Here is a 27,418-nt window from a genome sequence, read left to right on the forward strand (position 1 = left end):
TCAAGAACTAGGGACCATATCCACTCCCATTTACTTCTAGGTGCTAAGCCAATGAGATTTTTGAAACCCAAGAGGGATTTCTCACAGGGTGGAAAGAGTATTTGTCAAGTCAAGAGGTGGCCTGATTCAGAGGACAAAGTATCGGCTATGGAACCAGGTTCTGCCTTCGGTCATGTGTCAGAAAAAGGCAAAAGACAATCCTGTTCTCACATGCAAACAATCATAAAATACAAGAAAAGCATTTATAAAGGAAAAGCATTTATAAAGGACCATTTATTAAGCGCCTACTCTGAGTCAGAGATTGTGCTAAGGAGTGGGGATACAAAAGGGGGCAAAAGATAGTCCCTGTTCTCAAAGAGCTCATAGGCTAATGGGGGAAACAAGTTGCAAACTATTACAGACAAGCCAAGCATTTGTGAAGCGCTATTTATTAAGTGTGGGTAGCTAGGTGGCACAGTAGATAGATTGCTGGTCCTGGAGTCAAGAAGACCTGAGTTCAAATCTGCCTTCAAAAACTTCCTAGCCATGTGACCCTGGGCAAGTCACTTAACCCTGTTTGCCTTAGTTTCTTTATCTGTAAAATAAGCCAGAGAAGGAAATAGCAAATCACTTCAGTATCTTTGCCAAGGAAACCCCCAACAGGACTACATAACTGGACATGATTGAAATGAATAACAACATTTTAAAAATACCGACTATGTTCCAGTCACTATGCTAAGCATTAAGGGAGATGAAAGACAGTTACCACTCTTCTCAAGTAGCTCAGTCTAATGGGGCAAAGTTCCTGCAAACAATGATGTACAAACAAGATATAGGTAGGATACTGGTAATACCTTATTTATAACTTTTGTGTTCAGGGTCCAGTCCCATAGTATGGAATGGGCAGTGGTAAACTAGAGAGTATCCAAAGAGTATTCAAAGTATCCAGAGAGTATCTAAAGAGTATCCAAAGTGTCCAAAGAGTATCCCCCCAAACAGAAAAATGCCTTGATCCCATGCCTTTAAAAAAAAATTATGTAATAAAACAAGCATTTGTTTTAATAAAACAAATTATATTATAAAAATAATAAAAATAAAATTAAAATATAAAATAATATAATAAAAAAGATGATCACATTAAAAAATGAGGATAATCAATAGAGAGAAAGCACTAGAACTAAGAGGGATAAGGAAATTCCTGTAGAAGGTGCAATTTTAGCTGAATTTGAAGGACACCAGGGAAGCCATAGGGTGGAGATGAGAAGGAAGGACAGAATTCCAGGCGTAGGGAACAGCCAGTGAAAATCCCTGGAGGAACTATAAGGAGACCAGACTGAATCACAGAGTATTGTTGGGGATAGGGAAGTACAGAATAAGAAGGTTAGAAAAAGTGGGAAGGGCTCAGGTTATAAGGGCTTGGAATGTCAACAGCTGCTTTTATGTTGGATCCTGGCAGTGATACAGAACCAGTGGAGTTTACTACTGAGTAGAGGTGACATGGTCGGACATACACCTGGGGAAGATCACTTTAGTTTAGGTGTCAGGTGATAAGGGCCTTCAAATCTACCTGGGTGACCTTGAACAAATCACCTACCCTTTCTAGGCCTCAGTTTCCTCATCTGAAAAATAAGAGGACTGGGATGGAAAGACTCCAAGGTCCCTCCCCCTTCCTGTTTTAAATCAAAGATGAGACCCTAGCTCTGACATTAAAAGTAGCAGTGGATATACCAGCTAACATTTCTAGGCTAGGCTTAAATTTCCTTATCTATAAAATGGGGGTGATCTTGGTTCTTGCACCAGTTACCTCACAAACCCATACAAAGAGCCCTTTGTAAGGGTGAAGGAACTCTTTTACAGTGAGTTGTCATGATATGTTAATCAGTGGGGCAAGGGTCTGGGAGGTAAAACACGCTATTTGCCTTTCAGGGAGGTTTAGAAGTAGGTCCAGATAAGATTGGGGGGGATGTAGGGGACAGGCTACTTAGGATATCCTTACTTCTGGGGCAGGAGGAGAGAAAGGCTTAGGGGGATCATAGGATTTAGAGTCAAAAGTACCTTAGAGATTATCTAGTCCAACTGTCTCATTTTTCTTTAATAACAATAGCTCACATTTATAAAGTGCTTATTATGTGCCGGACACCGTGGTAAATGCCTTACAATTATCTCATTTGATCCTCATGACAACCCTGGGAGGTAGGTGCTACAATTATCTCCATTTTACAGATGGGGAAATTGAGGCAGACAGGTTAAGTGACTTGTCCAAGGTAACATAGATAGTATTTGTCTGAGGCCATTTTGGGGGGCAGCTAGGTGGCGCAGTGGACGGAGTGCTGGGCTTAGAGTCCTGCTCAAATCCAGCCTCAGACATTTACTAGCTGTGTGACCCTTAAGTCACATAACCCTGTTTGCCTAAGTTTCTTCATCTGTCAAATGAGCTGGAGAAGGAGATGGCAAACCATTCAAGTACACTGACCAAGAAAATCCCAAATGGTGTCACTGAAAAAAATGACTGAACAACAAGAGGTTGTATTTGAACATACTGACTCCAGGTCCAGCGCTCTATCCTCTGTACCAACTTGGCTATCTCTAGTAATGGAATGCTGAGCCAGGGACCCAGCAGGATGAGCCCCAAATGGGAAGGGACTACCAAGGTCTACACTTTACTCCAATCCCAACATATAAGCCTCTCCTCTCCCTTTATGCCATTCCCAAATAAAATGACACAGGGAAAGTCTTCAGCCTTAAAGAGAGGGCTGAAGCTTCAATCAGGAAGTTTAACACAGGAAAGGGCAAGGTTGGAAGGGAGGAGGGGAGAACGAGGGAGGGGTGTAGAATTCAGGGTCCAGGATGAGGTCGCACAGAACTTTATCATCCTTCTCCCACCACCACCACGCCCTGAGTTTGTTTCAGCTCCAGCTCCACTGACGTGTGTTGGGGAAAAAAGCAAGAGGGTGGATTTGCTGGACAGGAATGTGAAGTTTACAGATACGGTGAGAGAATCCATATAAATGGATACAGTATGTTCTTTAAGGAATTTTCCAATTCCATGTGTTGGTCCAACAGGCTATCAACACTGTTTATCATCCGTCTCTCCACAGAGATTCAACGGCTCAGTTTCTAAGCACTTCCAATGGTTATGGTTAGGAAGATAGGGGTTGTGTTTGTCCTTAGTTTTTGAAGAGGACCATGGCATCAAGGAAATGATAACATGACTTGCTGTCAATGGAGTGGGGGTGGGGAGGAGGAAGACAAGAATTTAAATATGTAAAATATATTTAATAATTAGATTTATTAAATTATAATTTACTACATATTAATTATTATATAATATAATAATATAGTAAACCTATTTTATGATATTATTTTTGTTTAGTCATTTCAGTTGTGTTTCACCCTTTATCACTTCAGCTGGGGTTTCCTTGGCAAAGATACTGGAATGATTTGCAATTTCCTTCTCTAGCTCATATTATAGATGAGGAAACTGAGACAAATAGGATGTAGTGACTTACTCAGGATCATACAGCTAGTAAAGGTCTGAGGCCTAATTTGAATTCAGGTCTTCCTGACTCCAGGCCTGGTGCTCTGTTCATTGAATCTCCTAGCTGTCCTTTATGACAGTGTTATATAATATATTGAATTTTAGATAAATATATTCAAATATATGTTTATATAAGATATAAATATAAATACAGTTTAACACATAACATAAATTTATATTAAAAATATATATACATATCATACACCACACAGAAATAAAATATTCCCTGTCTTTAGGAGTTCACAATCTAGCTAGAGACAGCACAAGAAATGTCAAACAATTGGGGAAAATATAAATAGGTGAAAAGGGAAGGATGTTTGAAGGTCTGCTCTGGGGATTTCAGAAAATGCTAAGTGCAATAAATTAGACTTTTATAGGATGGAGGAGGGAGGGAGGGATGGGCCCAACGCTTGAGGCAAATGTCGTAATAGGGAGAAAGCAGTGCTGCTCAATTCTGAAGTTCCTACTTCTTTATCAAGGAGAAGGATCTTCAGATTGGAAGGTATAGGACAAATGTGTTCAAAAGGGAACTGAAGGACAAGGTAGGTAATGAGAGAGGTTTAACTGAAGTCTCCAAGGCAGATGACTTCCATCCTAGGAGATTCAGAGAACTTGGTAAATGTGACCAAAGAACCACCACTTTCAGTGATCTTTAAGGAAACACAGAAAACTGGAGAAGGGCCAGAAAGTCAGAGATGGTCAAATGCTCCAATTCTCATTCTCTCTTTCGTTCTCTCCCCTTACATTCCCCGAACTACTACATACTGGTGAATTTGAGTTCTAGGCAAAATTATAAAGTAGCTGATTAAACATTTAGATAGGAAAGTGTTGATCACTAGGAGCCAATGTGGGTTCACTGAGGATTTCTTCAGTACTTGATGGGATTTCATGACAGGGCACTCAATCTACTGAGAAAGACTGAAACCTTTCCATATTTTAGTAGACAGTCTTCAAGCTAGTGTCAGAGATTGCTCACTTCTGGCTTCACCTTTCACATTCTCTATTTTTCTACCAGCAGCCTTCTTACCCTGATCTTCAGCCTTTTCTTCTGACTGATCTGCCACTGGCCTGGACTAAGAGCTCCTGGGCCTTCAATACCAGCCCTGTTCCTAACTCTTGAGATTTCTCCACCTCCTTATCTGGATATCCAGTCATATTCCCAAGTGGGCATCCTTGTCCCCCCGACCACTGATTCTCCTGCTTTCCAGTTCCCCTTTATATGTTGTCTTTCCTCATTAAAATGTAAACTAAGAGTAAAAATTGTCTTTTTTTTTTTTGCTTGTATTTGTATCCCTAGCACTTAGCACAGTGCCTAGAACATAGTATGCACTGAATAAGTGCTTCATCTATCACCAGGTGGCCAAGCTTCTGGTTATGAACTGGGCTGCTACTTGGATGAGAAACACACCCACATTCCACTGCCAGGCCTGTATTTCCAGCTTGCTAGGACCTGTTGGTACTCTTCACTGGCATGGCTCCTGAGGATCCAGGGCTATAAGGAGGCGCCAGAGCTAGGTCTACAGTAGATATCACTAAGAACAAGTCATGCCAAACAAGAAGAAGTATAGTTTAGTGGAATGAGCACTGGATGGTCAGAAAACATAGATTTTGGTCTCGTGTGACCTTGGGCAAGTCACTGAGATGCCTTCTTTTGGAGTTGGAAGTCTTGATTCTGAATCTGGTACCCTTACCATCAAACCACAGTGTTTCTCTATCCTCCTCATTTTACTGATAAGTGGTTGTTCAGATTGCATACCATTTGTTTCCTGTCCATCCCTCCAAAGAAAAATGCCTTAGAACCAGTTCCTGGTATCTAAGTTTTAGGCCTTTGGGTTTTGGCACTGTCTTCAGGTTAATTGTATATCTTGCCTAGGAGGAATAATGCTTCAAGCTTTCAGCAAGTCACTTACATGTTAGTATAAATGAATCTCGGATAATTTCCTCATAGTCTATTTGGCCAAGAGGCAGGGTGATATGAGAGAGAGAGACAGAGAGAGACAGAGACAGAGAAAGACAGAGAGAGAGAGAGAGAGAGAGAGAGAGAGATTGTGAGTGAATGAAAAGAGGCAATTAGTGCACTAAAGGAAAGGATGGAAGGGAATTGGGAGAGGCCCCCCAAAATACTTAAATGATACTATACAGAAGAAATACAAAGGATGTAGGTTCAAGTTTTGACTCTGAAGCTTACTATGTTAAGTCACAAACTCTCTGACATTGGTTTCTTTATATATAAAGAAGAGGTTGGATAGGATGACCTCTGATGTTCCTTTATGGCCAGATTTATGATTCTTTGACTATTTCAAGTTAAGTATTGAAGGACTGAGAAAGCTGGCAGGCTCCCTTGGCCTTGGGGATCTGGCTGCTCATCTGAGTCAGGTCCCAGTAACTGGACCAGCTCCCCTCCGCACAGAACACCATTTATATTATAAGTCTTCAGACCCTTTCCTTATCAGCCTGGCAATGACCCACTTATTCTCTCTCTTCCCACTTTTATCACCATGTGGTTCTCAGAGCCAGGGATGAGAGAGTCCCTGGAAACCTTTAGCCTCACAAAGATGTCACGTCTCTCAGGGGCCCCAGTCTTCACCCTCACGGAAGTAGAAAGAGTCCTGGGGTCACAGGTCCTAAACTGGGGCAAGAGAGCTTCCCCAACCACGTTATGGTCAATCCTGTGACCCAGGGGTGAGAGGAACTCTAGAGGAAGAAGGAACAAAGAAAACTCTTTCAGTAGGACTTGAGGGAATTCAATTCAATACATTTTTATTTAAAAAAAAAACAAACAACTTTGCTAGGCATAGAATCTAGAGAGGTGAGAATAGATATGGCTCCTTGGAGGCAGCATGGGGTGCAATGGATAGAGTGCCTGGTCTGGAATCAAGAAAACTTCTCTTCCTGACTTCAACTCTGGCCTCAGACACTTCCTAGTCATGTGACCCTGGGCAAGTTACAGAATCCTGTTTGCCTCAGTTTCCTCACTTGTAGAATGAGCTGGAGAAGGAAACAGCAAATCATTCCAATATCTTTGCCAAGGAAATCCCAAATGAGTTCATAAAGAGTCAGACCCAAACAACATATCCTGCTCTCAGGGAGCTCACAATTCTGAAACCAGAGGATTCAAAACTGGAGATCTGTTTTAAATCCCTTATAAAGAAACTGAGGTCTAGAGAGAAAAGTAACAACTTGTTCCATGGCATCATCTTGTATGAGAGTAAAGACCACAGATCTAGAGTCAGACAATACCTCAGAGGCAACCTAATCCAACCCCTATATTTTGCACATGGGGAAACCAAGGCCCAGGGAGGTTAACTGATTTACCAAAGACTATACATATTCATATATACATATACAGAGAGAGAGAGAGAGAGAGAGAGAGAGAGAGAGAGAGAGAGAGAGACTAACAAATATATCTGAGAAGCCCCCAAGAAAGAAATAGCAATGATTCAAATGGAGCTAAGACTTTGGGGTTTAAGAAACAGTTTATTCACAAATCTACAAGGTAGGTTATGGAAGGTACTTTGATACTCACAACAACTCTGTGAAATAGCTGTTATTCCCATTTTGCAGATGAGGAAACTGAGACTTGCTAAAATGAAGTAATTTTCCCATGGTCACACAGCTAGTAAGTGTTGCAAGGCAGGATTTGAATTCAAGTCTTTCTGATGGTAGGTCCAGCACTCTGTCCACAGTGCCACCTATTTACAATCCAGGAAATGGAGGTCACAGATTCTTTGGTTCCTCACATCATCATCTCTCCTAATTCCTTCAAGGAAGTTTTCTATATCCCTAAATTTTCTTTTTTTTTTTTTTTTAAGCAATCGGGGTTAAGTAACTTGCTCAAGGTTACACGGCCAGTTATTTCTGGGTGTAGTGCTGAGTATTTGAGCCCGGATTTGATCCAGGTCATCCGGACACTGGAGCCGGTGCTCTTACTCGCTGAGCCACCTGGCCTCCCCTAAACAATTGGGGTTAAGTAACTTGTTCAAGGTTACACGGCCAGGTGTTTCTGGGTGGGTGCTAAGTGTCTGAGCCCGGGATTCGATCTCCAGGTCTTCCCAACACTGGAGCTAGTGCTCTTACTTGCTGTGCTACCTGGCCATCCCTATATCCCTAAATTTTCAACTGTGGCAAAGCCTGCAGAATTTTTCCCCCTAATTGCTAAACTTGATAATTATTCCATGGCTGTCCATCTTACTCCCCAAATTGGATTATGTTCCTTAAGGATAGGGACTGTGTCTGTGGCTTATGTATTTCTAGCAGCTCACACTATTGGGCAGTGGTATGCCCAATGACTGGGCATACAGTAGGTTCATAGAGCAAACATCCTTGGTCAATAGTCAGAAAACATAAGAACTGACATGTACACCAATTTAAGTCTTGCTAAATGCTTTACAAACATTACCTTATTTGAGCCTCATCATAACCTAGCTATTACTATCCCCATTTTTTCAGGCTGGTAAACTGAGGCTGGGGGAGTTCAAATGACTTGCTCATAGTCACAAAGGAAGGTATCTGAATGAATGAATGAATCCATCCCATCCATCCTGAGCTAGACTGCCCTCACCGTTGCTTCATTCTTGGGGAATCTAGCCAGAGAACTAGTAATCTCAGTATGGGTTAAGGAAGACTGAGAGGCACCTTTAGAAGCCATAAGGGATGTATAGGGCAGATCTTGGATTTGTTAACTGTGTGGGAAGCTAGACCCCTGCTGCACAGACCTTCAGACTAGTCTTTAGCTCAGTGTTCCATTGGCGCCAGACTCCGTCTTGGAATGAAAGAGGTAACCAACCTTTGGAGTAACAGAGGCCTCTGTGAGGTTTAGACGGACAGGGTGGAGGGTAGAATTGGGGTGTGGAAGAGACAAGCCACAGACAGGCAAACACTCTGCAGACAGTTTGTCCTTACCCCAGCCCAGGCCCTGGGATCAGAGAAACAGCCCTCCCCAGGAAAGGGCCCAGCCAGTCTCATTCACCCAAAGCATTCTTTAACTTGGCTCTCAAAATTACACAAATCAATATTTTCATTTTCTGCACAAGTCTGGAGATTGGACTAGGGATGGGAAAGGGCTAAAGACGGGGACCTCGAGACAGGCTAGGCTTAGCTTTCATTTCTGGAAAGAGCTCAGACTTATTCCTTTGTTTTTCCCATTTTCTTTCAAGTCACAGGGGCCAAGTTTGGGCCTGTAGTCTCTTCTCCAGCCCCTTCTACAAGATTGGGGGATGGGGTAAAAGGGTTCCTAAATCAATGAAATTTGCTCAGACAAAAACCTTAGCTGGAGTCCAGTCAACCTCTTAAAGAGGTAGGGTTTGTCCCACTGCTGCCATACTCCAGAGCCAGCCCTTTCCCCCACAATTCCCCAGCACTTACAAACCCATCAATATCAGGTCTCCTGGTGATTCCTGGCTGTATCTGCTAGCAGCAAATGTATTTTCCTGTTGTATGTCACAAGATTATAAGATCACTGGAAAGAAAGAACATTAGATATGCCATGGAGTCCTCATTTTATTGAAGTATAAGGTCTAATTAACTTGTCCCAAGTCACATAGTAAGTGTCCTGGGGCAAGATTTGAACACAGGTCTTCCTATCTCTCAATTCAGCATTTTATCCACTTTGAAAAATCACTTCCTACAGGCCCTTCCACTTTGCAGGATCAGAGAACTGGAGCAGGAATCAATCAATAAACATTTATTAAGCACCCACTCACTATATACCAGGTACCTTCTAGGCCTTGGGGTATAAAGACAAAGAATGACACAATCTCAACTGTTTAAGGAGCTCACATTCTAACAGAATGAACCTTAGAGGTCATTGCAACCTCAATTTACAAATGAGGAAACTGAGCCAGGGAGATGTTAAGCAATTTACTCAGGATCACAGTGCTAATAAGAATCTGGGCAGGATTAAAATCCAGGTCTTCCTGACAACTTTAAACCCAGTGCTCTACCACCTAACTATAATATGCTGCCTTTTTTTGGGAGGGGGGAGAGGAATCAATCAGGTTAAGTGACTTGCCCAGGGGCACCCAGCTAGTAAGTGTCTGGGACTGAATTTGAACTCAGGTCCTCCTGACTCCAGGGCTGGTGCTCTATTCACCTCACCACTTAGCTATCTCCCCATGCTGTCTCATAGTTATCCTCCCTAAGAAACCCATCAGTATTTCCTGAGAGGAAAATTCCAGTGTCTGGGAGCACCAGAGCTTGAAGGGACCTTAGGGCCTTTATCTATCCTGTACATTCTAGGAGGCACCATAATCTAAGTAGCAGAATTGGCTCTAGACTCAAGTCAAGAGACTAGATCTCCCAGTCCTGGCCCTAATACCACCTGTGGGAATACTAGATTCAAGGTAAGATCCAAACTTTTCACCACAAAGCAGAGATAATACATCATCTATCTACCTCACAAAGCTGATGGGAGGAAATTCTCTGCAAACCTGAAAGCCCTGGTCTAATAATTTCATCTTCATTGGTTTTAGTTTCTTCATCTGTAAAAAAAATCTGGACTCAATGAACTCTAAAGTTCCTCCTAGCCCTAAATCTAAGATTGTGCTATTCACATCCTTTTTAGAGTGGTCAACAAACTCCCAGCTAGGTGGTGACAAAAATGGCTTTAGAACACAGAGGGCAAACAGTGCTTTTATCCCCATACCACAGTTCATTTTCCCATGGAGACAATGCTTGTGTGAGACACATGACTTCTTCCACTGCCAACAGAGGTGCACAGGGCCACCATAGCACCCTTCCTTGGGGAAGAGTCCCTAACACAAGTTTGCAAAATAGACAATAGATAAAGAAACTAAGGTTTTAACTAAGGTTAAGCTTAATGACTGGCTCAACCTCTCCCTAACTGAGGGTTTTGCCCCAGTGCTTAGGTCCATGGGATCAGTTCCTTCTATTGAGAAGTCCTATCTGATCCAGAAACCTAAGTCTGGAATGTCTCAGGTCTACCATGCTTGGCTCTCTTTATACAGCCTTAGCCCCCTAAATGCATGAGACCCCTAAGACCAGTGACACCAGTTTCTGACATGATCTCCTTCCAGCTCTGCAGAAACAACTGCCAAGAGAAACCAAGGCATATAGTGTGGTTTGTGTGGCCTTAGAGAAGGCAGGCAAGGCATCCCAAATCTTTCCCTTTCTATTTGTCCCACCAGCAATTCACATGTTCTCCAACACCAGCTGGTCCTTGGGGGGGTGGGGGGGAGGCTCGCGGGGCGGGGCGGGTATACAGAGGTCTCCTCTGTTCATCCTGACATCTTTTTGTAGTTTTGTTTCAGTTGGATCCTGCAGTAACAACTCTGACAGCCTCGGTGTGCTGGGGTGGCCAGCAAAACCCAGGAGTAGGCTCCAATTTCTACCAGGACCCTGAGCTGCCCGATTCAGCAAGGGAGGAAGGGAGGGAAAGAGGGAAATCTAATCAGCAAACATCCCACAATGGTGCTGGCCAGGCTAGGGGATGTGCAAGCTGCCAAAACTAATACCATCAAGGCTCTCCCTGTGGAGAGTAGGTCCCACTGGAGTCATGGAAGGAAAAGCGGAGCCAGGCAGGGTGAAAAGGAGAAGGCTAAGAAGCGATGGAAATAAGGTGTAGAGGGAAAAGGACCAAGGGCATAAATGAAGATAGAAGAGAAAGACTCAAGGAAACTGGAATGTACAGGCTGTGGGGGTGGAGGGAGGTGTACAAGAACACAGGGCCAGGATACCATGACTGTGGTAAGGGCTCCTGGGAAAGTAAAGGGGGTTCTCCCCTGGTTTCTGAAGTCAAGGGAGACTTCATCTCTACCTTCACTCCACCACTATTCATAAGAATACAGTCGGTGTATACCAAGCAGGAAAAGGCAGAGGTGATTCAGCCCTGACAGGGCTGGAGAAGGGTGGCTTCTTTGACTTCACGACTCTGTCCAGACCCTGACTAGTAGGCTATTCTTTGAGGTGGTCTATCTCTGCATTCTCTTCCGCTTTGTGAAGGGGTTATGAATGCAAACCAAGGATTATTTTTGTTTTATTCTTTGTCTTCTTAGCACCAGGTAAAGGGCTTTTAATACAGTTGCTGCTGTTTGGTCATTTTTTTTCTGACTAAAAGAAGGGATTTTCCATTGGGACTTAAAGGAAGTCTGTAGTTAGTGAAGAGGACATAGAGCATTTCAGGCATGGCGGACAGTCAGAAGATGCCCAGAGCTGACACATGGACTATGTTGCTTGTGGAAAAGCCAGGAGTCCAGTGATACTGGTTCAAAAAGTGACCCCACTTTGGGATTTTCTTGGCAAAGATGCTGGAGTGATTTGTCATTTCCTTCTCCAACTCATTTTACAGATGAGGAAACTGAGGCAAACAGGGTTAAGTGACTTGTCCAGGGTCACACAACTAGTAAGTGTCTGAGGGCAGATTTAAACTAAGGAAGAGGAGTCTTCCTGATTTCAAAAAGGCATCAGTATATATGTGGACACACACACGTGTGTATATATGTATGCATGTGTATATATACATTTTAAAGAAACAGCTTCTTAAAGGACCTTCTAGTCTGCCCTGTCATTCTATAATCACTTGGCTATGACTTGGTATTTGCTTATTTGAGGGCAAGGGCTGCTTTGTTCCAGTCTCTAGGGTCCCCAGTATCTGCCTCTTAGTTGATGGTTAATCTAGTTCAATCATTTGTAGAGGATGAAACAGAGGAACCCAGGAAAGCAAAAAATGCCTTGCTTAAGATAATACAAATCAGCAGCAGAGATAGGGTTCAAAACTGATGTCTCCTGTCTCCAAAATTCAGCATTCTTTCCACTAAACCACTTAAACTCTACAGCCAGCTCATCTTTCTGCCTTCTGTCCCTCTCTTCTTCCCCACCTGGTCCATCTTTTAAAATGAGACAGCTGGGTGAAGCAGTGGATACACAACATTGTGTCTGAAGTTAGGAAGACATGAATTCAAATCTAGCCTCAGACACTTTTTCAACTGGATGACCTTTGGCAAGTCACTTAACCTCTCTCTGCTTCCAACTTCCTCAACTTCGAGATAATAGCCCCTATCTCAGAGGGGGGGATCAAAAGAGACAGTGGTAAGGAATGCACTTAACATGGAACCTGGCACAGCAGAAACTGAATAAATGCTTGTTTTGCTTGAGTGTTGAAAATAAATTTTTTAAAAACATTTATTAAGCATCAATTATGTGCCAGGCAGTGTGATAAATTCTGGGGATACAAAATGAGGCAAAATATCCAGTCTCTTCCCTCAGGGAGCCTGCAATCTAATTGGGGGGAGGGCATGCAAATACATAAATACAAAATAAACTATTGACAGGATAAATAGGAAGCAATTAACTTATTGGCAGGCTGCCAGTAAAAGAAGGGATTTTCCATAGGGACTTAAAGGAAGTATGTAGTTGGTGAAGAAGACATAGAGCATTCCAGGCATGGCGAGCAATCAGAGAAAATGCCCAGAGCCACAGATGGACTATGTTGTTTGTGGAACAGCCGGAAGACCAGTGTCAACTGGGTCAAAAAGTGCATGTGCTACAAGAATAAAGTGTAAGAAGACTGGAAAGATAGGGGGGAGCTAGGTTATAAAGGGCTCTTAATACCAGTCAGAGAATTTTTTATTTGCTCCTGGAGGCAACAGGGACCAGAAGGCAGCAGCAGACCAGGAGAAACTCCAGTGTGGGCAGGTCACTGGGGAACTTCCCAGCTGCCACTTGGGCGGCAGGCCACCAGAAGCAGAAAGGGAGCTAAGTAATGTCTCACAGCAGGAGGAAGGGAAGGTGGTAGTATGTAGGAGGCTGGGGGTAGAAGAGAGGCAGCGGAACTCTGAGGGACAGAGATGGGCACATGTGTTCTCTGCCTTCCAAGAAGACAGCAGGGACAGGAGATATATATATATATACAAATATATACTGATGCCTTTTTCCAGAGCTAGTTCCCCCAGGCTTCAGATCCATCTGGAGCCACAGGGCAACCCTGACCAGTTTCCCATCCAGCTAAGCAAGTTAGAACAGGCCAAAGCATCCAAGCAAGTCAGAACAGGCAAAAGCATCCAGGAAATGCCACAAAGCCCGCCTCTTCAGCCAGTTTCAAGTGCACTGACTGCAGGTCACTAGCTGAAGACTGGAAATGAGAAACCAAAGTCTAGATACATGCATGATTTGCTAACATTCTTAGTGTTTGGGGCACAGTCCCCACCCCAACTGGGCCCCCACACCAACTCACAATAAACTGGGTCAAAGTACTTCTCCAAAGAAGTAAATGCTTTCCTCCAGGGCACTCTGCATTTCTTATAACATGTAGGCACTTTTTACTTTTAAAACCTCACAGAGAGTGAACCCCCTGAGGGCACAGTGGCTCACTGGCTTAGCTAGCAGAAAAGAGAATAACAAAAAAATTCTAAAGGGGAAGATTAAGGTGAAGGCATTGAGGGAAGGAACACAATAGAGAGCCCCAAACAACCCACAAAATGAATAGATCTGCTTAAATTGATCTGATGACTTAACAACCACTCCAAGAATGATTTAGATTTTGGCACTAAGGGTTATAGTCTTAACAAGTTATTAGCAAATAAAGGACTTCTATTTTGCATTTATTGGTAATTCCCCCAATACCCTTAGAAAGTAATCTCCTGGAGCACAGAGAGGGTGTTTTTACCTTTATTTGTAACCCCATGTCCTTTGCAAGAAGCCAGGTAGTAAAAGTGTTTTTTAAATGATGACAAATTTTGCAGTCAAGATTGTTGCAGCTTGAACCTCACTTAAAACACTGATTTAATGATCTGAGAGCCCAAAAAGGAAGCAAGGAAGGAAACAAGCATTTATTAAAAGTGCACTATGTGCCAGGAACTATTCTAACAAAAGCATGCTGCTGAAGAGCAGGAATAGGGGAAGGGAGGAAAGGAAGATGGGACAGTCAGTGTTTGAAAGTTCTAAAGTTAGGACAGGATGAGAGAGGCTGAATTCTTCCACAAAACGCAGATTCCAGAAGGAGCTCACCCCAGTGGGACAAGGGGGCAAGCTTTACAGAGAGTCGAGAAGACTGCCCCCCTCCCCCCCGCCGCCATGTTCCAGAGCAATGAGACACTGAGGGAGGTTCCAGAATGAGAGACAGCATGGTTTAGAATAGAGCAAGGAACTGATAAAGGAAGATATCTAAACGCCTAGAACAACAAATCTCCACCAGTCAGACCATACCATCACCCAGAGACCAAATATCTTTACAAAGTACTGGACCATAAGGGCATGCTCATTGATTGGGGAAAAGCTCAAGAAATTATGGTAGATGAACGAAATGTAACATTATTGTGTGCAGTAGGAAATTTGTATGAATCGATAAAGAACAAATAGAAAAAGCCTGGAGAACAATTTATATGATAACATGGTAAAGGGGCAGCTAGGTAGCACAGTGGATATGGAGTCAGGAGTATCATCTGAGTTCAAATCTGGTCTCAGACACTTACTAGCTGTGTGAACTTGGGCAAGTCACTTAACCCTGTTTGTCTCAGTTCCTCATGTATAAAATGAGCTGAAGAAGGAAATGGCAAATCACTCCAGTATCTTTGCCAAGAAAACACCAAATGATGTCAACAAAGAGTGGGAAAGACTGAAAAAAAAAATGACTGAACAACCACCAGTATAAAGACAAACAATTTTTAAAGACTTAAGAATTCTGATCAAAGCAAAGAATCAGGGTGCAGATTTAGTCATTTATTTTTTGGATATAATCCAAGCAGGAATTTTGTTTGCTTGAGCATGGGTATTTTATTACAGGGATTTTCCCCCCTCCCCCTTTTCTTCCCCAATAGAAGGGAGGGAGAAAATAGATTTTTGTTGATTGAAAAAAGTATTAGAGCATATAAGAGGCAGATCAATAGAACGCTATGATAGAAGGATTCTGGGCAAAATCATCAAATTATTGAAGTCGCTTCTGTATTTCCCCTGTTTGTACCCCCAATTCCCTTACTGGCACTGCTATTACCCCTTTGAGTAACCTCTCCATGCTTTCTCTCAATATCTACTCCCCCACCCCCCAATCACTTTCCATGACCCCTAACCCCTAATCCAACTCTCCCAGCTTAAGGGGACTGTTCTGAAATCACTCTCCTTCTTCATATACCTAAATTCCCCATTCCATCTTCTTTCCTAAGATTTCAGAACTGGAAGGGGCTATAGAGATCATCCAATCTTTTTTTGGTTTGTTTTGGTTTTGCTTTTTTGGAGGGGGGAAGGTAGGTCAATTGGGGTTAAGCGACTTGCCCAAGGTCACACAGCTAGTTTTGTGTCAAGTGCCTGAGGCCAGATTTGAACTCAGGTCCTCCTGACTCCAGGGCCAGTGCTCTATTCACTGTGCCTCCTAGATGCCCCAAGATCATGCAATCTTACAGATGAGGAAACTGAGGACTAGAGACAGGAAATCATTTCACATGATCAGAGGTTCAGAGCTGGAAAGTACCTGAGAGGCCCATCGAGCCTAACCCCTAGGTAGTATCAAGGCAGAACCAGTATTTAAATCTAGAGTATTATTCCCATGTGTGAGTTGCCTCATTTCTCTCTATCTTCCTCCTCAGGCCTTAAAATAATGCCCAGTTTTCTCACCTCTGCTCTATCCTGCTCTTTCTGGCACTGGCCAGAAAGGAAACAGCCACTGGATCCCTGTCTTCACTTGAGGGCAAGCCAGGATTCCTTTCCCCCCGCCTGGACAGCCTTTAGGATTTCAATATCCCCCCCTTACCAGTCTCTCAACCTAAAATGAAAACCACAAAAACTAGGTCGACCACAACCAGCATAGGGAGGAAATACACACCCCATGTATCCCCTGCTACCCTCCCTCCTCCATGCACTCACCTCCCCCCCCATACCCAACATTGGCCTCCTCCCAATCCCAGGCACTTGGGTGGGGAAGGTACAAGGAAGGTTACAACCAAATTCCCAGAATAGATGTTGCCTTCTCTTCCCACTGGAGTTTTATCCTTGGCCTCAGCTGCTTATTCTGTTCTTTCTTCCTCCCTTCTTTCCCCACTCTCCCTTTTGTACACCTTTTTAAGAGGTAGATATGGGGGGCTAGGGTCAAACTGGACTGCCACATGTTTTAGGGACTCTAGCCAGTCTTGAAGTCATCTCTGGGATAAGGCAGCAAAAAAACCCCCACCCAAACAACCCTAAACTAAAGCAGTCTCTCCCCACCCCCTCCCAAATTCACTGCCACCTTTCACTTTTTCTTTTCTGCCCTGCCAGTCCTATCCCATCCTGACCCATCCTGTCCAGTCTCAGGTCCTCATTGCTCAGCAACATTATGGGAACCCAGAGGAGGCTGCTGGGTTACAGTCCTAGGCAATGAGTACCAAGCCAGATGTGAAAACTTTTTCAGCAAAACCCTCTGGATTTCCGAATTTCACATGCCTGGGAATCACTATCCAACTTCTGGTGGAACAAAGGGGGACAAAAAAGGTGGGGTGACTCCCTCATCAACCATTGTTCCCAGGCTTGCACAGTAACCCCTTGGCCCCTTCCACCCCTTTCCAATATCTCACTCACTGCCTGTGAGAGTCTAAATGAAAAGCTTTACTGTCAGGGATTGACCTGGGTGGGATACAGGTTTGGGTTAAGACAAACAAAACCAGTTGGCGTAGCTTCGGGCTCGGAATGGGAAGTCAGCAGGAGTTCCCAGGCCCTGGAGCGGGGAGGGGGACAGGAGAAGCAGTACAAACTGGAAATCCCCAAGCATATTAACACAGGTGATGTGTCCTTTTGGACCCTGGATCCTTCATCACGATCTTTCTTTCCCAGTCCCTTGGCACACTATCTAGATCTAGTGAAAAGAGCACTGAACTCAGGAGTCCAGGGACCTATTTTCAAATCTGGCTCTGACTCTTGCTGGCTGCTCAAGCTGAGGTTTTTACCTTTTACCTCTCTAAGCCTCAATTTTACCATCTATAAAATGGGGATCACAATAAGACTCACCAGGTTACTGGGAAGAAGGTCCTTACAAAAGTCTAGAGAAATATGAGGTGAGTGCATGGAGGAGAGAGGGTAGCAAGGGGGACATGGGGTGTGTATTTCTCCCTTTTGGATGGGAATAATTCCCACTCACCTCCAATCCATTTTCCCTCCTAAGACCTTGTCACAATCACCTCCCGCCCCTTTGTTTCTGATTTGTCTGGGAAGGCTCCCCAGGAATTAGATTTTTCTAGAGATGCTGAAATGATGGGGGAGAGAAAGCTACCTTGGTAGACTACATGATAAAAAAGGGAAGGGGGTTGGAATATACAACTCTATATACCCCTACTAAATTCAGTTTCCAGGAGCCTTTGAGCTTGGAAGGTATGTAAAGTTCATTTAGTCCAAACCATTCATTCTATGAAGGCAGCTAGGTGGCTCAGTGGACAGAGTACTGGGTCTGGAGTATGGAAGGCCTGAGTTCAAATCTGGCTTCAGATACTCATTCAGAATTAATCTCTACCTGTGTTTGCCTCAATCCACTGGAGAAGGAAATGGCAAACCACTCCAGTATCTTTGCCAAAAGGGAGTCATGAAGTGTTGGACACGACTGAATGACTGAACAACAATTTATTCTATAGGAACCTGAGGCTCAGAAGGCGGAAGGCACACAGGTAAACAGTAAGATTGAGGTCACACAGGTAAATAGTAGAGCCCAGGTCCAGAGGTCTATGTTTTTGAGGTCTGTCTTATTTGGAATCTACTTCTTTCCCAGGCCCTCTGACTGCCTCAACAGCAGCAATCCGGCTCATCAACCATGAGAGACCTTAAGAAAGATCTTCAATGACCTTTGATATATGACACTGTTCTCTTTCTTCATGGCTTTCACCAACCAATTTCATAACTTTGTGGGCAAGGCACTGTGCTGGGTGATTGGAGGACAAGGGCAAAACCCCCAAAGTGAAGGAGTGCCTATAGGGGGAATAGAGGAAGGGGGGTGGACCTAATACTTCCAGGCCAATTCCATGCCATGCTGTCTTCAGTGAAGCCATCAACTTTACCCCTTTCCCACCAGGACCTTGGACACTGGAACCACAGATCAACTTTAGTCCTATCTTGCCCAGAATGCACTTCAAGACCTTTTGCCCTTCCTGGCTCCACTTAGGTGTTGGTCCTCCATTGAGAGCATAAACTCCTTGAGGGCAGGGGTTCTCCTAGTCTGCTTTTATTGAACCCCCTAATTGGTTAGCTTAGAGACTAACAAATAGAAAGTGCTTAACCAATTCCCTTAGCAATCTATTATATATTGTCAATCTTTAATTTATACAAGCAAATAAGCCCATAGACTAAGAGCATGCTGAATGTTGTCAACTAAAAATAAATAAATTTTTAAAAAAGTAAGAGCATGCTAATAACTTGGTGAGAAGGGGGACTCAGGAAGGCCTTTGGAGGTGGTACTTGAACTGTGCTGTGAAGGAAGCTACCAACTGGAGGTGGGAAAGAAAAGGATTCAAGATAAGAGAGACCTCTTAACCATATGTGATAGTAATGGCATTTAAAGATTCCCCTGTATTGGCTTGGTTTTCAAATTGATTGTGTTAAAACCCAGAGCTTGTTAATCCCACCTGTGGGATGGACTTGTTGATGTGAAAAGAAAGTCTTGAACTGGGAGGAGCTGGTGGTAGATTTGGAGAGACAAGAGAGAGGCAGAAGAAGTTTTGGAAGCAGCACCTCGTGGAGGCAGAGAGAGAGACTGAGAGGATTGAATCGCCCTGGACTTTTGAGACCTGCCCCCTGAGCTGCCAAGGACTGAGGAGACATGGCTGTTTTGCTGGTACTTTGTCTGTCTGTTTTGATGTTGTTTTGCCAGATTTGTCCACTGGTGAAAGACAGTCCTGTTGAAGAAGTCCTGGAACCTGGCTGTTGGCTAAGAAGTCCTGAGACTGTCCTGCAGACAGAGAGTGAATACTGTCCACCGGTGAAGGACAGTGCTGTTGTTGCAGGGGTCTGGAGACTGTCCTGCAGACAGAGTGAATACTGTCCACTGGTGAAGGACAGTGCTGTTGTTGCAGGGGTCTGGGAACCTTTCTGTTGGTTCAGAAGCCCTGAGGAGGGATTTTCTTGTTGTATGTTTGCAGAAATCCTGGGAGAGGGTTTTGCTGGTGTTTTCAGGGGTTCTGGGACTGTTCTACAGACAGAGGATGAATTGATGAAGGGACTGGCAATGTAGATTGCTACTGAACATATTGTCCCTACTTTGACAACAACTGATGATCCAGTATTAGCAAAATGGGTCCACCAAACAGCAGGCCATTTGGGGGTCCAGGCCACACACCAGTGGGCACAAGATAGAGATTTGTTTCCACAGGCTTGGTACCCTCCATCTGTAGATGCCTGATAGCTTAAGCTGGATGTCACCCCCTGTCTGCAACTGTGATGTGTCACCCTTGGACCTGGCATCAAGCATATTAAGAACTGACCTCTCAAATGGGACCCCTTAGGACAGGGACAGCTCTACATCCGATTTCAGCAGCAAGTAGCCATAGAAGAAGAGATCTTCACCCCTTACCACAAGATTTTGGGGCCCCATTTGTTCGGGGTGGGGGGAATTATGGGGAGCTTGTGCTCAAGCCCCACCCTAAAACATGGTTTTCTGTGTTTATTGTGTGCTATTCTTGTTATATTGTTGTGAAATTTTGTTGACACCAGTTATTCCTACTGTATTTTTGCCAAGTAAGGGACATGAAAGATCTTGGGGCCGAATGTAAGGGTTATGGGATTTAAAAATCTTCCATGCCCCATTGGACTTGCTGACGTAGCAGGAAGGGGCAGAGCAAGAGGAAGCGGAAGCCAAACTAGAGTTCCCGCGGTGGCTGGCGGTGGTGGAGACGGTGGCAGCAGAGGCAGCGGCAACGCGAAGCCCTTTTTGAGTTAGCCAGAATTTCTGCTAAGGACTCCTGCTGAGGACTGCCAGGGGCCGGAGCTGCTGGGAGCGCGCTTCCCAGACGCTGGGTGGTTGCTGTGAGTGGGGAGAGGAGGACCTTTGCCTGAGGTAGCCTGTTCTGTTTTAAAGGCTTGAAAATGTGGGTTCTTTCTACTTTATCTACCTGTGCCAATGTCATAACTACTCTGATGGCTTTCACTTTCTGGTTTTGGGACTCAGTCTTTTGGTATCTTAATAAATTTTCTAGTCTATTCCCCCATATGGCAAGTATGATGTATTTTGTGATGGATAATTATATCAGCATATCTGTAATCTCCATAGGCATTGTGAATATGGCATTGCTGATACACCATAGAAGCTAGAGATGAGTGCCATCTCTTGGAAAGGAAATGAGCTATCAGGTCAATTTGACTGGAATGGTGTGAAGGGAAGTAATAAGAAACAAGACTTAAAATTTAGGTGGAGGGGTCATATTATAGCAGGCTTTAAATCTCAGGCTGAAGACTTTGTTTCTTATCCTAGAGGCAACAAGGCATTATTAAAGATTTTTTAATAGAAATAATGTAGTTTATGAACATTTTGGCGATGGGGTGTAGGATGCCTTAGGAGGGAAGGAGACAGGGAGACCAGTTAGGTGATTGTTCTAAGAGAGAATCTTCCCTCCTTTCCTTGCAGGGGTGGGGGACTACAGGTATGAACTACAGGTATAAGCAGCCAGAAAACTGTGATCAAGGTTGGTTACTTTTGCTTAACCTTTAAAAAAAAAATGTTACTCCCTGGCACAGGGAAGGGAAGAAAGGGGGTATACTTGAAAAAGTGCTGTTTAGTCATTTTTCATTTGTGAGCCTGGCTCTTAGTCATACCACTAGACAACATTTATTAATATATTTATTATATATATAAATATATTTATTAATAAATATATATTTATTCAGTCATTTTCAGTCACATATGACTCTTTGTGACCCCTATTTGGGATTTTCTTGGCAAAGATATTGCAGTTGTCTGCCATTTCTTTCTCCAGCTCATTTTACAGATGAAGAACCTGAGGCAAACAAGGATAAGTTACTTACCCAGGGTCACACAGCTAGTAAGTGTCTGAGGCCAGATTTGAACTTGTGTCTTTCTGACTCCAGACCCAAGGCACTATCCACTATGCCACCTACATGTCCCATACTTGAAAATAACTATTATAAAATCAACAAATCAATACTACTTTTTATACACTAAAAGGAACAGAAGTATATGTTAAAGAACCAAACTGTGTCAATATATGTAGTAACATCTTTTATCCTTAAGACAGGAGATATAAGATGAAAATTTATTTCAAAGTAAAATAATTTTTTTTGCATCAATTGATACACCTGGTCCTTTTCATGTTGAACTATTTGGTAAGAGGCTGATGAGGGTCCAAGCTGTATGAATCCCTTGAGTTGCTCTCCCCTGAGCTCTCCAGGCCCCACCTCCCTCACAGAGAATGAAGAATGAGGAAATCCTTCACTAGATCTCAGCTGATACCAGAAGATTAGATAATTTTATCAACTTTACCTCTTCCTGGAGGCTAAGGTCAGGTTTTGAGTAGCCTCTTCTCTCTTCTCCCTCCCCCATGTTCTTTCTCAACCATGCTCTGACTCATGGTTAGGTGTTGCTATCAGAGATTCAGGTGAGGTAGGGCACAGTGTCTGATCTTGAGGAACTTAGCTAAAGAAGAAAGGCTAGGTACGAGTGAGGGAATCACAAAACACAAAGGCTCAGTCCTGGGGAGAGCAAAGAGGATAAGTTAAATGGTCTGCAAAGATGGGTACTCTGAGATCCCTGTTTTCTCTACCTTCCAGACAAGGGTTTTAAAGTAATTTGGGAAAGGCAGGTAGGTGGTACAGTGGATAGAGCAGTAGCACTGGAGGTCAGGAGGACCTGAGTTCAAATTTGGTCTCACACACTTACTAGCTGTGTGACCCGGGGCAAGTCACAACCCCCATTGCCTTCCCCCACCCCTTATATCAATGTGCTGGAGGCTGGACAGTATACCACCACAGCCTAGGCAAAAAAGAGTCTTCCCATGTTGATCCCTAGATAAGGAGCCATATATCATCAACCTAGTAACTTCAATTCCCTGAACATACAGATTTGGAAAGAGTTTCAAAGAGCATGACTTACCCAAGGTCATAGATTTAAATCAGTGGCAGAACCAAAATTAGAACTCAAGTCTTAAGCCGAAAAGCGGGTGGGGGAAAGCTATTCCATTGGACCACATCAACTCCACCTCTCCTTAATATTCCTGCCTGATGTGGGGAGGTTGCAGTTTTAATTTTTGTCTTTTAAGGCAAAAGAAACAGAAACTATGGGGTGGCTAGGTGGCACAGTGAATAGGGAACCAGCCCTGAACTCAGGAGAGACCCGAGTTCAAATCTGACCTCAGACACAACACAAAACTAGCTGTGTGACCTTGGGCAAGTCACTTAACCCCAAATGCCCTGCCTTCCCCCCTCCAAAAAAAAGGCAAGAAACTATAAAGAGATTTTTTTTTTCCCTGAGCACAGGATTATTTATTGTTACTGCTTTTTGAGATAGAGATTTAGGATGTGTTTAGGGGTCTGTTCCTTCCCAACTTTTAGGAAAAGACTTCTTTTATATTGCAATGGAAAGGTGCTGAATTTGGAGTCAAAGAACCTGAATTCAAATTTTGATTCTGCCCCCTTACCACCTGTGTAGAGCTTTAGGCAAGTTGCTTCAGGTCTCTGGGCTTCAACTTCTCCATCTGTAATGTGAGGAAGTTGAACTAGATGACCTCTAAGGTCATCTCCTGTCCTACATCTCTAACCTTATGGTCCCATGTCTCTCAGAGTAATCGGTGCTACTGTCTAGAGGGGAGATTGGAAGGGTGATAGGAAATGGTCACTTGAGAATGCAGAAATGGTCACTTGAGAATGCAGAAATGATCACTTGAGAATGCAGAATACAGGATTAGGGACACCACATCACAGAAACTTCTCACTCATCCTCCTCTACTCTTAAGGACCTAAGTCAATAATGATATATACAGTCCTCTAGGCCATTAACTTTTTAGCAAGGGGTGGGGGGGAATGATGAGGGAGAGTTCTCTACAGATGACCCTTTCCTCCTTTGATGATGCCTCTCATGCTCCCCTAACTATGCAGTTCAGCAAACCAAAAACTACCCAATACAACATGACTTAGGAAGGACAATCTACTGAAGAGACCATAGCAAAGGCAAAAGTCAAGCATATTAGGATTATCTGAAGTTTGGGCTCATCTATGTGCTACTGCTTCTCATCCACTGAATCATCAGATTGGGAGCTCTCTGAGGGCAGAGACTCGGTTCACTCTTGATTCTGTCCCTTTTTCTACTTATAGTCTGGCTCCCCAGGAAGATGTGGCCAGGAAAGAACTATATGAAAAACTGGGGAGGAAGATGAGAGGGAAGGAGAAATAGAGGCCACTCTGCCAAAAATCCCTAGGCAAATGATTTCCAATTCATTTTGAGGCAAGGTAGAAATCACAAGTCATATATATGAGGAATGGTAGAGAGACCAGACCTATAATTTAATTGGCAAAGGAATCCAGGTTCCCTGGATTAAGAAACACCCTCTACAAACTGAGGTCAGCATTGTCTCTGTGATTTATTGTTTAAGAAAGTTGCTCAGAGATACAGATAGGAGAGGCAGCCTGTCAACAGTGAGGTCAAACAGAAATAAATCTGTGCTGGGGGCATATTGGCTTGGATAACCACAAATCATCATTTTCCATGTTGTACTATATTTTTATTTATTTTGGTCAACATTTTCCAATTACATTTTAATATTGTTTGGGCAACTATTTTTTTAAATATTATTTTTCTGAACTCTAGTGCCTTAGGGGCCAGAGTTTTGAGGTGGGCTGGGGTCCTTCAAGAGACCTTTTTTGAGACCTGTGTGAACCTGTGCTAAGAATGAACCAAGACCAGGATGTAGCTGTGGGCACAGGAATGTGAAATGTTAGTTTCCATAGGCTGGATGTCCTCCTCACAGCCACTCTAAGGGGAGAGAATTTTAGAGAGCTCAACACTTTCAAAACTGAAGAAGTCAAGAGTGACTTGGATATCAAGAGTGTAAGCTTCATGAGGGCAGGGACTCTATACAGCTTTATTGGGAATTCTGTCTGACCATTGGCTCATTAGTTATGAATCCAATTGCCCGTTAGCTCATTTCCATTTTGATGACTGCTGAATTCTAAAGATTCTGGGGAGGTGAGTGGGCAGTTTGAGTCCCTGAGAGAGATGCCTTTACCATGAGTTGCCTTTAAATCAGAGATGAGCCAACAGGCACCTGAGGGCCATAGCCATTGGCCCTTATCCATTGGATAGCGAGTGTTAGATGCTTCAAGGAGTGGGGCTGGGTGTGAAGAAGACAGCCAGTGCTGAGCCTGATACCTGCTGCTCTTTCCTATATCATCTGTAACCCACCTCAAGGTCAAAACCCCCAAAGGCCTCTCCCCATTGACTCAGCTTCTTGGTTAGACTTTGGAACCATATGAATTCCAGACTAAGGTTTAAGTCAGTGGGGAGGACAGGGAAGGAGTAAAGAGTTCAGGGTGGACAAATTTGGTTCTCCCAAATGCTGCCTGCAACCCCCAATCCACACTGGGAATATGACTATCAATCCTGGGGATGCTCTCCCTCCCTGGAACCCTCTGCAAGAAATCTAAAGATTTGGATCTGCCCCCTCCTAACAAAACCTGGTCATGCCCCTTCCACCTGTGGTGGTGCTTATACATCCCTCATATAAGGAAAGTGAGGGTGGGGTGTTTCCAGGTTAAACTTCTGTGGTTCTCCCACCCCTCCTGAAGCCGACAAACCTGGATACCCAATACCTACACCCCCAACAGCCACTAACTAGGCTGCATGGGTTGTTTGTTTTTTTTTTAATGCCTGAGGCTGACTGAAATAACTCTTCCCCACCTTCCCCCTTTCCAGGGCACTTGAAGAAAGAAGTCTGCTCAGCCAGGACTTCTCCCAAATCAAAGGCTAAAGGAATGGGCTTTGAAGGGGAGGGGCAGTGGTGGTGGTTCTAGGTAATAAGTAACCGATCATGCTTGAAGCCTAGGACTTATGTGATAAGAGATTTATTAGCCCAACCCATTTATTATTTTCTTTTTAAGATCATCCTAGTGGTTCAACTCTAAGCCTATCCACTAAAAAAACAACAAAGAAAGCCTTGGTAAAACGATGGCATTTCTACACACTCCTGACTGGGAAATGAAAACATTTATTCCTGTTTATAAAACAGCTTCTGGAGGGGTCGAAAGGGGCAGCTAGAGGTCACCTCAATCATCCCCCTGCCTCCAAGAAGACCCTTGCCTAACACTTTTTCTGGCAGGGAGATTCCACAGGCTCCTAGCCTCCCTCCCCCCACTCCCCAAGACCCTGCCCAAGGGCTAACCACCACCTGTCAGGAAATTCTTCCTCATTGTCTAACCCAAGTCCCTCAGGCTGCAATGCAGACCCATTTCCTCTGGTTCCGTTTTTTGGGCAGAGAAGGACAGCAGCTGTTCTCCATCGAGTTTGGAATAAATTGTACACAAATCTATCAGATCTTCCAGGAGGGCCCAGGGAAGGCGAGGTTATTTTTTTTTTAATTGAGGGTGGGAGTAGTGGTTATCCATCACTGTCTCCAGATCACAGTTACAAGTCAGGAATCATAATTAATATCTTGGTTCTTTATGGTTGCCCTCCTTTCACCTCTAGTTCAGGAATGTCATTCTCAAATAGAAAAGGAAAGGGAGGGCCAGGACACTAAACTATAAATAAGGATTACTTCAGACTGCATATTGACATAGAAAACCACATACTAACATTATCTCTGTTCTGTTATATTTTTATTTATTTTGTTAAATATTTCCTAATTACAGCTAAATCTGGTTGGGACTGAACTCAGAAGCGTTGCTAGCCAACTATTTGAAACCTCTGTACTAAGTTACCAGGGTTACAAGGTTTCAGTCCACCTGCAATGAACTTGAACTTCAAAAATTCCACATTAAGCTTCTGTAGACAGGGTCACTTCCCTGAGTGTTAAGGCGAAGGTCGGTGCCACAATTTATAATGGAATCCCCATATGTTGGAAGGCAGCTAGGTGGAGCAGTGGAGTGCTGGGCCTGGAGTTCTGGTTTGTTTGTTTTTCCCCCCAAGGGATGGAAAGGAATAACAATATCCTGGCTTTCTGGTGGGAAGAAGGAGTAGGAATTAACTCCTGGTATGGGAGTTGAAGGGCAGCTAGGTGTCAAAGATGAGAGAGTGCTGGGCCTGAAAGAGTTCAAAACTGGCCTCAAACATGTACTAGTATGACCTTGGGCAAGTCACTTAACCCTGTTTGCCTCAGAGCTGGGGAAGGCATGGCAAACCATTCCCAGTATCTCGGCCAAAAAAGTTTCAAATGGGGTGGTCACTGAACAACAACAACCTCACAGGGTGGGGGTAGGGGGCAAAAAGTCCTCCTTGATGGTTTACCATCCCCTAACACCGGTCACTAGCCACACCAGGAGTAGACAGCTAGATACTTGGGGTTTGGAGGAGGAGGAGGGCAGACAAACTAAATGCCACCATCTCTTTTCTCCCTAGGAATTTCAAGTCAAAATCACCAGTCATTCTACCCAGTCTGGCCCCCCACACTGCCTGTCTCAGGAGTGGGACGTGACCAGGGTTAGTAACTATCAAGTTATTCTATGCTCATGGTGTGGAAAAGTACAGCTGAGCCCTGGTCAAAGCTGACCATGGGGTGGGGGTAGAAGGAGAGAAATGGAAACCTGGTCCAGCTCTCCTACCTAACTTTTCCTCCCTCCTCTGCCAGGCCCTGAGACTGGGGACTAGCTGGCAACAGGAAATGAAAGACTTTTCTCCTTCCACAGAATACCTCTGGGAAATTTACCAGGCCAGGGGAAGAGATTACAACCAGGAGCAGTTTTCAATCTTGTGTTTAACCCTTTGTCATCTAACACAGGTCCACAAATAACTTCTTCCCAAGTTTTCCGGCAGATGCTGCACTCTGTTACAGTCGGGACAGC

The 27,418-nt window shown here is 43.8% G+C and overlaps 1 protein-coding gene across 1 annotated transcript in view; it reads right to left on the bottom strand.

Moving 5' to 3' along the window:
• Positions 1-27,418, bottom strand: part of KCNK5 (potassium two pore domain channel subfamily K member 5) — a 63,638-nt gene that overhangs the window by 7,237 nt on the left and 28,983 nt on the right. The window lies entirely within an intron of this gene.

This window comes from Petaurus breviceps, unplaced genomic scaffold, assembly GCF_028583685.1.
Source record: "Petaurus breviceps papuanus isolate PSGF00001 unplaced genomic scaffold, PetGlider_PUasm1.0 90865, whole genome shotgun sequence".
NCBI lineage: Eukaryota > Metazoa > Chordata > Mammalia > Diprotodontia > Petauridae > Petaurus > Petaurus breviceps.